This window comes from Primulina eburnea, chromosome 4 (assembly GCF_022965805.1).
Source record: "Primulina eburnea isolate SZY01 chromosome 4, ASM2296580v1, whole genome shotgun sequence".
Taxonomy (NCBI): Eukaryota; Viridiplantae; Streptophyta; class Magnoliopsida; order Lamiales; family Gesneriaceae; genus Primulina; species Primulina eburnea.
This window is the reverse complement of record NC_133104.1, coordinates 23,921,639-23,935,548: the sequence shown is the minus strand read 5'-3', so window position 1 is coordinate 23,935,548 and position 13,910 is coordinate 23,921,639.

Here is a 13,910-nt window from a genome sequence, read left to right as displayed (position 1 = left end):
GACACATTGGAACTCAAGACTCACCCTACCCTCAAACAATCGGGGTTTCCAGCCAAAGCATAGAAAAAAAAGAATCAAGATGAAAGAGCTTGAGAGGAGTCTCCTACACCGGGTATTATTATAATGATCTATGAAGGATACACTGATGGAGATCTTAACCGGGCCTGGAAGGCTTGGATTAGAAAAGAAAGCATGTGGGTGAACAATGCAACCCAAAAAGAGAGGCCAGTAATCACTTTTGGTCCCTAGGATCTACATAGCATTAACATGCCTCACAATGATGCTCTGATTATATAAGCTAAATTGACCAACTATTATGTAAGGAAGATATTTTGGATTGTGAGAGCTCCATCAATGTTGTATTTAGGAGGCTCTCGACCACATGGATTTAAAGGGCTACAAGCTGGACCCAGTGGAGACCGCCTTTCGTTGTCCACACTGCATACCCGAGAGAATTAATTATGGTACCCTTGGTATTGGGGATGACTTAAGAAAGATTGTCATGAATACATTCACAGTGGTCAGCTCTCCTTCCTATAATATCATCTTTTTGGAGGCCAGTCGTGAATGATCTAAGGGTTGTCGCCTTGAACTTACCACCAGAAAATCAAATTCCTTGTGAGGAATCGGGTAGGAGAAGTCCCGTGACATCAGCCATCCTATTGAAAATGTTATGGCAAAATAGTCCGGGTGGAAAACAAGAGGACGAGAAGTGAATGGGATGTTAGGAGACAGGGAAGGGATAAGTACACAATTGGGGAGGTGTAGGAAATAGCAGAGGAGGAACATGAAGATGTGGTAATAGTTCCCGAGAACCCCGGAAAAACAACAAACATGGCCCGAGATCTTGAATAGTCTCCCAGGTTGAGTAGCTAACTTGCCAACAGAAAAATGCTGATATCTTTGCCTGGTCATCTTCAAAGCTGTTAGGGATCTTTGCTTGAGTTGCTAAGCACAAAATGAATGTCATCCCAGGATCTTGACATGTCAAGCAAAAAAGAGACATTTCTGACACGAGAAATACAAAGTCATAGCGGAGCAGGTGCAGGAGTTGATGAAAGCCAGACAATTTCAAGAAGTACAGTTCAATACTGGCTCTCGAATGTGCTCTTATTCCCAAAAACCATTGGCAAGTGGAGAATGCGTGTGGACTTTAGGGACTTGAACAAAACCTTCTCCAAGGATTGTTACCTTTTGCCTTGAATTGATCAACTGGTAGAATCTACCTCGGGATATAAGTTGATCTATTTCATGGATGCTTACTAGGGGTACTATCAAATCCCCATGGCCCGAGAATACGGACAAAGTTAGTTTCATCAACTCGGGCGGAACTTTCTGTTATGTTGTTATATTCTTTTCGGGCTAAAGAATGCAAGGGCCAATAACCTACGGTTGATGTAAAATATTTCTACGAAATAGGCCATAGAAACGTCGAAGTGTATATAGATGATATTTTCATCAAGTCTCGGGAAAAGTATTGCTTCATCCCCGTTCTCGAAGAAACATTCACAACTCTTTGAGATTATGAGTTGAAGCTAAACCTAGGTAAGTGTACTTTTGGGGTTAAGAGTGGAAAGTTTCTCGGTTTCATGGTGACAGAGAGAGGGATTGAAGTCATCCCAGACAAATTTAAAGTTATCATGGACATGACTTCTCCTAAATTTTCCAGGGAAGTACATCGGCTTATAGGGAGGATTGTTGCCATGTCCTGATTCATCTCTAGTTTATCACATCACATCTATCATTTCTTCTAAGTGTCAAGAGAATCTCTAAAGTTTGGATGGGATGACAAATTTGAATAGGGTTTCCAGGATTTGAAAGATCATCTGGCTGGGTTACCCATCTTGGAAAAACCCGAACTCCGAGAGAAATTATGGTTTTTTCTATGGAACTGAGCATGTTATTAGCTTTGTACTTGTCTGAGAAGAATAAGCTGGTATAAAACTAGTCTACTATGTCATTCATGCTCTCAAGGGGCCCAAACAAAGGTATATAGAGGTGGAGAAGGTGGCTCTGGCCTTGGTAACTGCTGCAAAATTTAAGGCCTTATTTCCTATATCACCCTAATGTGGTCCTCATTATCAATGCACTCGGGAGAATTGTGACGAACCTAGACATATCGGGTAGGTTAATGAAATGGACAGTGGAGTTAAGGGAATATGATATTGAGTATCATCCCAGGACTGCGATCAAAGCTTAGGCATTTTCTGGTTTCCTAACAGAGATGGTCGGCCTTGGGCATTAATAAGTGTGGAGAATATTTGTGGATAGGGTGTCCAACAAATAAGGAAGTGGAGTAAGAGTTATTTTGATCTCTCCTACAAGATAAATGGTAAAGCTGGCCGTAAGATTGGATTTTCGAGATTCGAACAACAAGGTCGAATATGAAGCTCTCCTGAATAGGATGAGAGAGTCCCAGGCGACTGGAGAACCCGGTTCATTAACTTACTGATTGGAGTATGTAAAAGATTGGAGTATAGAAGAAAATATAGATGTTAATTCCTTGGATAAGATGACAGCATCCCTAACTGAGATAAAAGAGTGGAAGGTGTTGTGCCTTACAGAGTTGGTGACTGCAATTGAAACTGGGCCATCAACTCCGAGGGAGGTTACCTGGATTTCTCTTCCACTTGAATACATCGTTAACTTTCAATTACCCACAAATCTGGACCAGACTCGGAATTTCAGAATACAGGCTCCTCCGTTTGTGGCAATAAATGAAGAGTTGTACCGACGTTCTTATCAAGGCCCGATGCTCAAATGTGTGGCAAGGGAGGAGTCTGAATATGTGCTTAGGAAATTCATGAGAGATGTTGCGGATATTATATCGAGGGAATCATGTTGGTAAAGAAAGAAATGTTGGCAAGATTTAGGTGGCCCACTATGGACTATTCCACCCGTGTGGTCTGGTCGTCTGAAGGGTGCTAATGGTACTATAATTTTCAACACAACTCGACGTCAATCATGAAGCCAATCGGGGCATCCTACCCTTTTGATCAATGTGGCTTGGACATTGTGGTAACTTTTCCAGTAGCCCAGGCTCAGAAGAAATTTTTTCTGGTAGTCATGGAATACTTCTCTAAGTGAGTCGAAGCTGAGCCATTAGCCAAAATTACAAAGGAGGAAGTGTTGAAGTTCTTATGGAAGAATATAATTTGTCGGTTCGGTGTACCAAGAAAACTAATATTTGATCATGGCCAACAATTTCAAGAGCGCAAAATGATAGCCTGGTGCCAAGAAATGAAGATTGCACAATCTTTCACCTCGGTCATCTATCCACAAGCTAATGGATAGACCGAGGTCACCAACCGCATCATCGTTCAAGCTCTCAGAGCCATGTTGTATGGAGTCAGAAAATATTGGGATAAGGAAATACCTTTGTGGGCTTATCGAACTACGTCTCAGACTGCCACGTGAGAAACACCTCTCATTTTGGTGTGTGGGTCTGAGGCAGTACTATAAGCTGAAATAGGTCATTCGTCAGCTCGAGTGGAAGCCTGTCAGGAATGAAAGATGAATCATGGCTCGGGAATTGGACTTCGTTGAACAAAAAGAGAAAGGACCATTATTGGGATAGAAGCATGTCGAGGCCGAATCATGAGAGCATACAACAAGCGAATCCAGCTTCGTGATTTCAGATCTGCGATCTAGTTTTGAAGAAGGCCAACCCTGGATGAGACGTATGAAATTTGGAAGCATGGTGAGAAGGACCCTACAAGGTAGTCCTGAATGTCAGCTCAGGGGACTTGTATCTAGAAGATAGCCAGGGCTGATCTCTCAAAAGAACCTAGAAGACATTTCGTTTAAAAATGATATATTCCTAATTAGTAGTTGTCGTTTGAATATTAATGAAAATTATCTTTCTTAATATGCGTGATAAATCTTATCTAAAATCTAGGAGTCATAAGGCCCATAGATTTTATCTTATCAAGTCTGGGAAGCATAAGACCTAGGCACCTAATCTAAATCTCGGAATACATGAGGCCCTGTATTTTATCTTATTAAGTTTGGGAGGCAAGAGGTTCCGACTGTTAGAGTAGGTGCCCATCGAGCCAAGTGTTGGCCGAGAGTTCATGTTGAAACTCTATGTATAAATAATATTTATTTTAATAATATTTGAATTTATTGTTTTGGCACATCTTTATGTATATACCCATGCTAGTTGCATAGATAAAGTCCTTGATATATACAAATAGTAAAAAGAATATGAGACACTCATATGATGAGTATCATGAAACTCATATTTACAATATTGTATATTCTAAACAGTTCGTAGTCGATTCGGCCGCAGCTAAGAATGATATATTCCGCTCGAGTTCGAGATTAGTAAATGCGATGTGAGTACCATGTTTCATTGGTAGGGGACATTGTGATGTCCGAATATACAGATAGGTGCTCTTCGTAGAGTGCACTGAACAAACCTCCATAAAGAACTTTCCAAGTGGTTCTCACTTATCGAGTGGAAACGTCCTAGTTTATAGTTATACGCCATTAGTCCTTATGACCCGGGACAACATTGAGATTCTATATGCTAGCATTGCACTTTGACTTGTTTACCGACTCTCATGGGATCATCAGGTGACAAGGTTGGGTGTTTTGTCAAAACATATAGGAGTCGATACATTGTAGTCGGGGACTCACCGCTTACCTTCGGGTATGGATATCCTTTGTGATCTAATGTATATGTAGTTTGAAATCTCTGATTAGAGTATAGTGGTAATTATGAAAGGGGTTTCATAGATTACACAATTGATGCAACTACAACATGACACATAGTATCGATTCTTTGACAGCTCTCGATATACAAATAGTTGTCGAATCGGTCGGGATATATGAGATGAAAGGACCGTACTGTACACTAACCATAATAGAATGGTTCTTGCAGGCACTATCATTTGATACCTAGGGAATCATGTAAGCGATGCTGCTATGCGTTTAACATGATTGGTTGGGTATTATCAGACTTGAGTTCTGATGTTCTTATTATCAAGGAGTTGATAATTAACAATGGAGCAATTGAGGTATGCTCATATAAGGACATGTTTGGACCCGTATCACATTTAGATGTGAACTCACGGCTAGTTGTATCAATGAAGCATTGAGGGCCATACAAGTGCTAACTTTCTAGATCCCGTTGAGAAGGAAATTAGTTCAATGTGTTGAACAACTTATAAAGGAGTTTATAAGCACAAGGAAAAATTAGACGTATGACTTCTATAAAGGGAATGTAACTTTTAACTTGTGGAAGTATTCCTAAATTAAAAGTTGGCCAATTGAATAATGTATTTGAAAATTGTGATTTTCATATATATTGTTAGGGACTAAATTAAATTAATTCAAGTGTTGAATTAATTAAATAACATTGGGCCTTGTAGAGCCCAATTAGAGATAATTATTAAACTAGTGGGCTCGAGTAAAATCAAGTAAGGTTTAAATGGTCTCAAATATGTTTGAGATATTTAAATTATAGTCCATGGGCCTTATAATTGTCACAAGCCCAAAACATTGCATGCTTGGAAGGTGAAGGGTTGGAGGCAACTTTTGAGTTAATGGCATGACATGCACATGCAACATTTACTTCAACTTTTTCCACAACCAAGAAAACTTCTCCCTTCTCTCCTCATACCTTGGCCGAAATTTTATACCATTTTTCTTCAAAAAATTTGCTTCATCAATTGTTGTTGAAAGCATACTCTTCTACAAGAAAAATTCCTTACATTTTGTAGTGCAAGTAAGGTGGATTTAGCTTGTTGGTGGTGGGCTGGATTTTGAGCAAGGAGTTCTCAAGGGAGGCTTGAAGATTTGTCTTGCCATTGAAGAGCTAAGTTGTTTACAAAGGAGTCATCATTAATCTTTTAAGATTGATAGGTGATAAAGATAAAAAATTGTATAGTAATTAAATGTTTTATCATATAAATATAAAGTTTTTGTTTTACTAAATGTTTAAATATTATATGTTTTATAATAAATTGTATAAAATAAAAGTTGTTGTGTAATTATAAGTTTTTACTATTTTTTACAGGTTCGATAAAACAAGAATAAACTTGGCGTTGCAAATGGGATTAAGATGATTCTTGGACCTGTAGAAAGTTGATGTTAATATCTACAATATTGGTGGCAAGCATGAGATAAAATTTTTTTCATAAGTGGGATCAAATTAAGCAACAATTAAAGTTACCAAAGAAGTGGCAGTTTTACCATGCTCTAGTATTTTGACCATATCTCTCAAATTACTTGGTAAAATGGTTAAAAAAATACCAAAATTCAAACAACTCAGATATATACATGTTTGTTTTTATGTGGAGAAGAAAATTCGGATGGGAAGATTTTCAAAAGTGATGTATATTAAAATATTAATTTCTTGGAAGACCAATGAAGACTTATGTGTAAAAAATAATATTTTATTTGTGGTTGTCTCCCGAAATTTGGCTATAAATAAGGGTGCATTGTAATGTATTGAGATATCCCTCATTTTATGAACAAACCTTTGAGTTCATAATATTTCTTTCTTTGTTTTTCCTTTATTTCTTCATTTAAATATAATTACCATGTTAAATTCATATTCAAAGTTTTACACTTTGAATAATGAATAGCTAACTTCCCAAAGTTGAGATGAAAAGGTGAAACTCTTGGCATGATAATAAGGTTATTAAAAGGTAAAAATCTATATTTTATATTATTTAATCATTATTTATTGTTTATTTTATATTTATTTCTTTAAGTATTATTATACCCTATTTATAAGTGGGAGTTTTGATTTATTGTTGCTATATGTTACACTAAATTCTTGGAGCCATTTAAATGTTAGTTTGATATTACCAACCATTTAAAGTGTATGCCTTGATTTATTATATATGAATATATCATAATATTAATTTCTTGGTACCATTTAAATGTTTGTTTGGTTTTACCAACCATTTAATGTGGATGCCTTGATTTAGTGTTTACAAATATATATATATAGCACAATAAATACTTGAAAACATTTACAAGTTTTGGTATATATTATATACTTATAAGATAATAATATATAACATAATAAAAATATGATTATTTAATATATATTGAAACCATTTTATTAAGTGAATATCAATAATATTCATTAATGTTAACTTTATTAAAATAACAAGAGTGTATCTTTTAATCTCAACTACTTAAATTAAAATTTGAACAAGTAAAAATTACCAATTAAAGATTCAAACCATTAAAAAAATAAAAAACAAAAACAAAAATACATTGTAGTAGACTTGTAATTACCTTAGCTTCCCTGTGAATACGATATTCGGACTCACCGAATTATACTACTTGTGGACAACCTGCTCTTGGGAGTGCAACAATCAAAGTCGCAACAATTTTTTGGCGCCGTTGCCGGAGAAGTATAATTTAATTTCAAGTCTATTTAATTTTGTTTATAGTTTATTTTTTTATTTGAATTTTTATTGCTTTTGTGTGTTTTTATTCTTTTGCATTTGCATTTGCAAGAGCATTTGGTCACGTACACTTAGTGGTCGACTCATTCGAAATAACCCTTTATTTTTACAAAACATGGCGGAAGAACTCATCCAAGAAAATGAAGATGAAATTCAATCTCAACATGATCATGATAGACGAAGAACACTTAGAGATCACATGAATCCTACACGTACTAGTGCACCTTCATGTCTAGTTTTTCCCCCTGATGCATCTCATTTCAATTTTAAGCCTGGTATTATCCAACTTTTACTCAATTTTCATGGCTTAGATTTTGAAAATCCATACATGCATTTACGAGAGTTTGAAGAAGTGTGCAACACATATAATGATCTAAATTGTAGCATGAACACCATTCGACTTAAGCTTTTTCCTTTTTTTTAAAAAGATAAAGCTAAAACTTGGCTACAAAATCTTAGATCGGGATCCATTCGAACTTGGGATGAATTGCAACAACAATTTTTGAAAAAGTTTTTTCCATCTCATAGAACAAATTCTTTCAAAAGGCAAATCATCACTTTCACTCAAAAACAAGTAGAAATTTTTATCAGTGTTGGAATAGATACAAAGAACTGTTTAATCTTTGTCCACATCATGGTTTTGAAATTTGGAGAGTTTTTTCTCAATTTTATGAAGGCTTAACACCTAAAGATAGGCAAATGGTTGAATTTATGTGTAATGGAACATTTGAAGATAAAGATCCAATGAGGCAATTGAGTATCTCGATTCATTAGCTGAAAATGCTCAAAATTGGAACACTATAGATACAATCGAACCATCAAACAAGATTCAATCTCCCACATCTGGTGGAGGTATGTACACCCTCAAAGATGAACATGATCTCCAAGCTAGATTTACCTCTTTGGCAAGAAAAGTTGAGGCACTTGAATTGGAAAAAAAATGGTCAATTAAAAGCTATTCAAAAAATTGCGTGTCACATCTGTGATACAAGTGATCATTCTACAAAAGATTGTCCCACTTTTCCCTCTTTTAAAGAATGTCTCCATGAACAAGTCAATGTTTTGAACAATTTCAAAAAGCCAAATTTTGAACCATTTTCTCAAAATTACAATCCAGGTTGGCGAAATCATCCAAATTTTAGTTGGAGGAATGATAATGGTGCACAATTTCCACAACCACATTTTCAAAATCAACAAAATTTTCAAAATTATGCATGTTATGTTCCTCCACCTAAAAAGAATTTGGAAGATTTATTGAATTCTTTCATTGCAAAGCAAGTATCGATACTCAAACTGCTCAAACTATGACAGATTTGAAAGATACTCTTGCTAAATTTGCATCTGCACTTAATGTTCATGAAAAAGGTAAATTTCCTTCACAACCACAGCCTAATCCTAAGGATCATCATTCACAAACTGGAACTTCTGGAACTCAACCGATGGATCAGGTAAAATCTGTTATTACCCTTCGAAGTGGTAAGGTTGTTGAAAAATCCATTCCTGAACCTTGTGAAGATGATGATAAATCAACTCCAAAGGGTAAGGATGTGGTACCCATAACTTGCGAAGAGGAGGTTCAACAGATAGTGTCACCACCATTCCCTCATGCATTGAAAAATACAGAAAAATCAAATTTGAATTCTGATATATATGATATTTTTAAACAAGTAAAAGTTAATATTCCTTTATTAGATGCAATAAAACAGGTATCATCATATACCAAATTTTTGAAAGACTTGTGCACTGTGAAAAGAAAATTTAATGTGAAAAAGAAAGCATTTTTAGCCGAACAAGTAAGTGCAATCATTCAAAATAATAATAATTTGAAATACAAAGACCCTGGTTGTCCTATTATTTCATGTATTATTGAAGAATGAAAGATTAAAAAAGCCTTGCTTGATCTTGGAGCTAGTGTGAATTTACTTCCATATTCAGTCAAGAACTCAATCTAGGCGAGTTAAAATCTACTTTGGTAACACTTTTACTTGCCGATAGATCTGTTAAAGTGCCAAGAGGTATGGTAGAAAACGTGTTGGTCCAAGTTGATAACTTTGTATATCTTGTCGATTTCATAGTTTTAGATACACAACCTATCGAATATTGTAAAGCAATTCCTGTAATTTTGGGTCGTCCATTTTTAGCAACTTCTAATGCTCTTATAAATTGCAGGAATGGAATAATGAAGTTGTCATTTGGTCACATGACCTTGGAGCTCAAAATTTTTAATCTTTGTAAGCAACCACATGACAAAGGAGATGAAAGTGAAGATGAAAATCTTATTGAAACTCTTGTGGAAGTAAACATTCAAGAAGGGGAGTACTCGTGATCAATTAGATATTTGTTCAATTGAAACTGTTAAAAAAATATTGAAATTGATCTTGATAATTTTATCAGGTATCACTCGTTACCAGGATCAGAGAAAGAATTTGAGGAAAAATATGAGAACAAAAACGAACCACCCATATTGGAGTTAAAACCCTTGCCAGAAGAATTGAAATATGCATTTCTTGGAGAATATGAAAAATATCCGGTGATAATTTCTTCCAAACTAGCAAGTGATCAAGAAGATAATTATTTGATATGCTTAAAAGACATAAAAATGCAATTGGTTGGACACTAAAAGATCTCAAGGGCATTAATTGTAATGGCCGAGATTTTATGTCGTGTTAAATTACGATTATAGATTTTTAATCGAGACGATTATGAAAAGGCTAACCGAGACACGAAATGAGATCACGTATGAAAATTGATGTGCGAGAACAGTAGCATCGGCGCACCTGCGCGACTATATGCACGCACATGCACGAGGGTTCCAGTAGGGTTGGCGCACATGCACGACTTAAACTCGCGCACATGCGCGAGACAACCCGAGAGGAGGGTATTTTGAGCAGAAGCCTCGCGCATATGCGCCGAATAGGGCGCGCATATGCGCGAGTCGCGCATATGCGCGGAAAGTGGCCACGCATATGCGCGAGACGTGCAGTAGGTAAACCGACCCACTTGGCTTTTTGCATGTACGTTGGTATATATATATATATATATATATATATATATATATATATATATATATATACATGCAACTTTCTTCAGAAAGGAAAAAGAAATCGAAGCTCCGAGGAAGTTGGCTTTTAAATTTTAGAATTCGATGTTACGATCAATCCGTCCGTTATATTTTAAATCCGACTTCGGTACTGTGTTCCTTTCAACACAGGCTTCACCTGGACGTAAGTTTTACTACGTTTTGACATGTTTGGAAATTATGATGTTGTTAGACTTGAATACACGTCATATATGTTGTTCTTGACATGTTAGACAGCGTAGAATCGAAGTCAGATTAAGAAACGGACTGAATATGGAATTGTTATGAATTTCAGAATGAAATTGACTAGAAATGATATCAGATTGTACGGTGATTGATTGTAAATTATTGGAATTGGTTTAGACTGATATCATATTATCAGTATCGCAAGATTGTATTGTTGAACCGTCAGAATCTGATAAAACAGAGATGTTGTGATTTGATTAGAATATTGATACAGAATATTGATATTGTCATTACCAACAGTGACAGACTTTGAATCAAGACTTCGACTGTATCAGAGCGACAGCAAGAAAGGTATAAATAAATGTTTATTCGGGATTGCACAACTCGAGTTAGGTTTTGAGTTTCCCTAAATCACATACTTTATTTTATTGCATTGATATTTGCAGATTATCAGATTGATATGTTAATTTATTGACTTAGAGCAGAGTCAGAGGTTTAGTCTAGGGCAGATCAGCTTAGCTATGGCAGAACCGCCGAGTCTTTGTCAGAACCGCTGAGACTCTAGACTTACGGTGTATCAATGAGCTTAGATGTAGATCGACGTCTATTGTAGACATTCGATACAGCATACCAAAGTCTAAATTAGATTGGGATCCCTAGATTAGAAATAAGTTGAGATAAGATAACAAGACATTGTTTTAAATACAGATTCGTATTAATTCATGTAGTCAGATTGGATACATGTTTTTAATGATTGTTTATGCTTTTATATATGTTTTATATGATTGCATTGATACATTGTTTATACTGGGATATTTATATCTCACCGGAGTTATCCGGCTGTTGTCTTGTCTGTATGTGTGCATGACAACAGGTGGGACAGGTTCAGGGTGACAAAGGTGAAGAAAGATCGAGTAGCGTGGAGACTTCGGCCTTGGACTAGAGATAGGGTTTAAACACTTGATAGTTAGTGGTTGAACCTGAGATGTGTATGATTGTATATTTTATCAGAGTTATACTTTTATACTGATATGTGTATGAGTTTGATTCCATTACCTTCCGCATTTAAAAAAAAAATTAGACCCTGTTTATTATAATTGATTAATTAGTCCCAATGATGATTAAGAACTTGATTAGCGTCCGGGTCCCCACAACAGGTGGTATCAGAGCGATAGATCCTTTAGATTGAGATAGAAGAGGCTAGTGAGCGGGGTAGATTGAGGTTTTCTTTCCTGCTTTTGAATGCTAGCATGTCTTACTGCTTTAATACATGTTACTTGTTTATCTGATTTGATATAGTAATATGTTTTATTGAGATTGGATCAGTAATGATTCTAGATCAGCAGTAAGATGATCAGAGGAGGATTGAAACAGAATTGTGGTATTTGTTACTAATGTATTTGATTATCAGATATGCCTCCGAGACGAGTACCAGAACAGGGAAGTACATCAAATCCTCCAATGGATGTTTCCCTGACTCCAATGGAAACATTACTGAAACGATTTCAGTCATTTCATCCGCCAACCTTGAAAGGAACAGAGAACGCTGTAGAATGCGAGAGTTGGCTCGATGATATAGAGATGTTGTTCGAATCCTTGGAGTATACAGACGAGAAGAGAGTGAAATTGATTGGACACCAGTTACACGATGTTGCAAAGGACTGGTGGATTACGAGAAAGAGAGCCATGGAGCATAGAGGTACGACTATTACCTGGAATATATTCAGAACTGAGTTTTATCAACGATTCTTTCCAGTGTCATACCAAAAGGACAAGGGGGCGGAATTTGCCAATCTAAAGCAAGGACAGATGAACATAGAAGAATACGTGTCCAAATTCTCCACCTTGTTGAAATTTGCTCCACATGTGGCTGACAGCGAGGAAGCTACTGCCGACCAGTTCATCAATGGCCTGAACCCCTATATTTTCACATTGGTGAACACAGGGCGACCGAATAATTTTACTGACGCCTTGAACAGAGCTAAGGGAGTAGAAGCCGATCTGATGAGACAGAAAAGTGCTTCATTTGTGCCTCCAGCACCGAGACCACAGCAACCACCTCCCAGATTTGAGGGTGGCAGTAGCAGTGGAAGAAAGAAAGAATTTTTGAAAGCCAGAGGAAAGCAATTCAAGAAATCTGGCAGTAGTTCTTCTAGCTCCGGTGGTTCCAGACAGATCCAGAGTTACACTGGAGTTTATTGCAAGACTTGCGGAGGAAGACATGCAACTGAACAATGCCAGGGAGTGACTGGTAGTTGCAACATCTGTAACCAGCCGGGACACTTTGCTAAAGTGTGTCCCCAGAGAGGTTCCCAAAGATCTCAAGGGGCCGAGTCATCAGGATCAGCAGCACAGACTGAGAGACGATCAGCTGCTGTCCACACATTTCAGCCAGCGCCAGCTCAGTCACAGCAGAGGCCAGGAGGAAGCCAGACGGGTAGCCAGCCTCCTAGACAGCAGGTCAGAGTATTCGCTTTGACAGAGGAGCAGGCCCAGGAAGCACCAGATGATGTTGTGGCAGGTAACTGTTCTTTATGTGGTTACCCTGCTTATGTATTAATTGATACCGGTGCTTCACACACATTTATTTCTGAACGATTTGCATTAAGTCATGCATTGCCTGTAGAGTCTTTAGCTACTGTAGTGTCTGTCTCTTCGCCTTTGGGGACAGGTTTGATATCCGTAAATTATGTTAAGCATTGTATGCTACAGTATGACGGGCATGAGATTGAGTTAGATTGCATCGTACTTAGATTGTTTGACTTTGATTGTATTATCGGTATTGATATGCTGACCAAGTACAGAGCTACAGTTGATTTTTTCCACAAAATAGTGAGATTCATACCAGATATGGCTGAAGAGTGGAAATTTTACGGTAAGGGTTCTAGATCGAGAATTCCTTTAATATCCGTATTATCTATGACTCGATTGTTACAGAAAGGAGCAGAAGGATTCCTTCTATATTCAGTAGATTTACTGAAGTCGAGTCCAGCATTGGCAGACCTGCCAGTGGTACGTGAGTTTGATGATGTCTTCCCAGATGAGATCCCGGGATTACCTCCAGTTAGAGAGATAGACTTCAGCATTGAATTGATGTCAGGTACAGTGCCGATCTCTAGAGCTCCGTACAGAATGGCACCAGTTGAATTGAAAGAATTGAAGAATCAGCTGGAAGACTTACTGGCCAAGGGGTACATCAGACCGAGTGTTTCTCC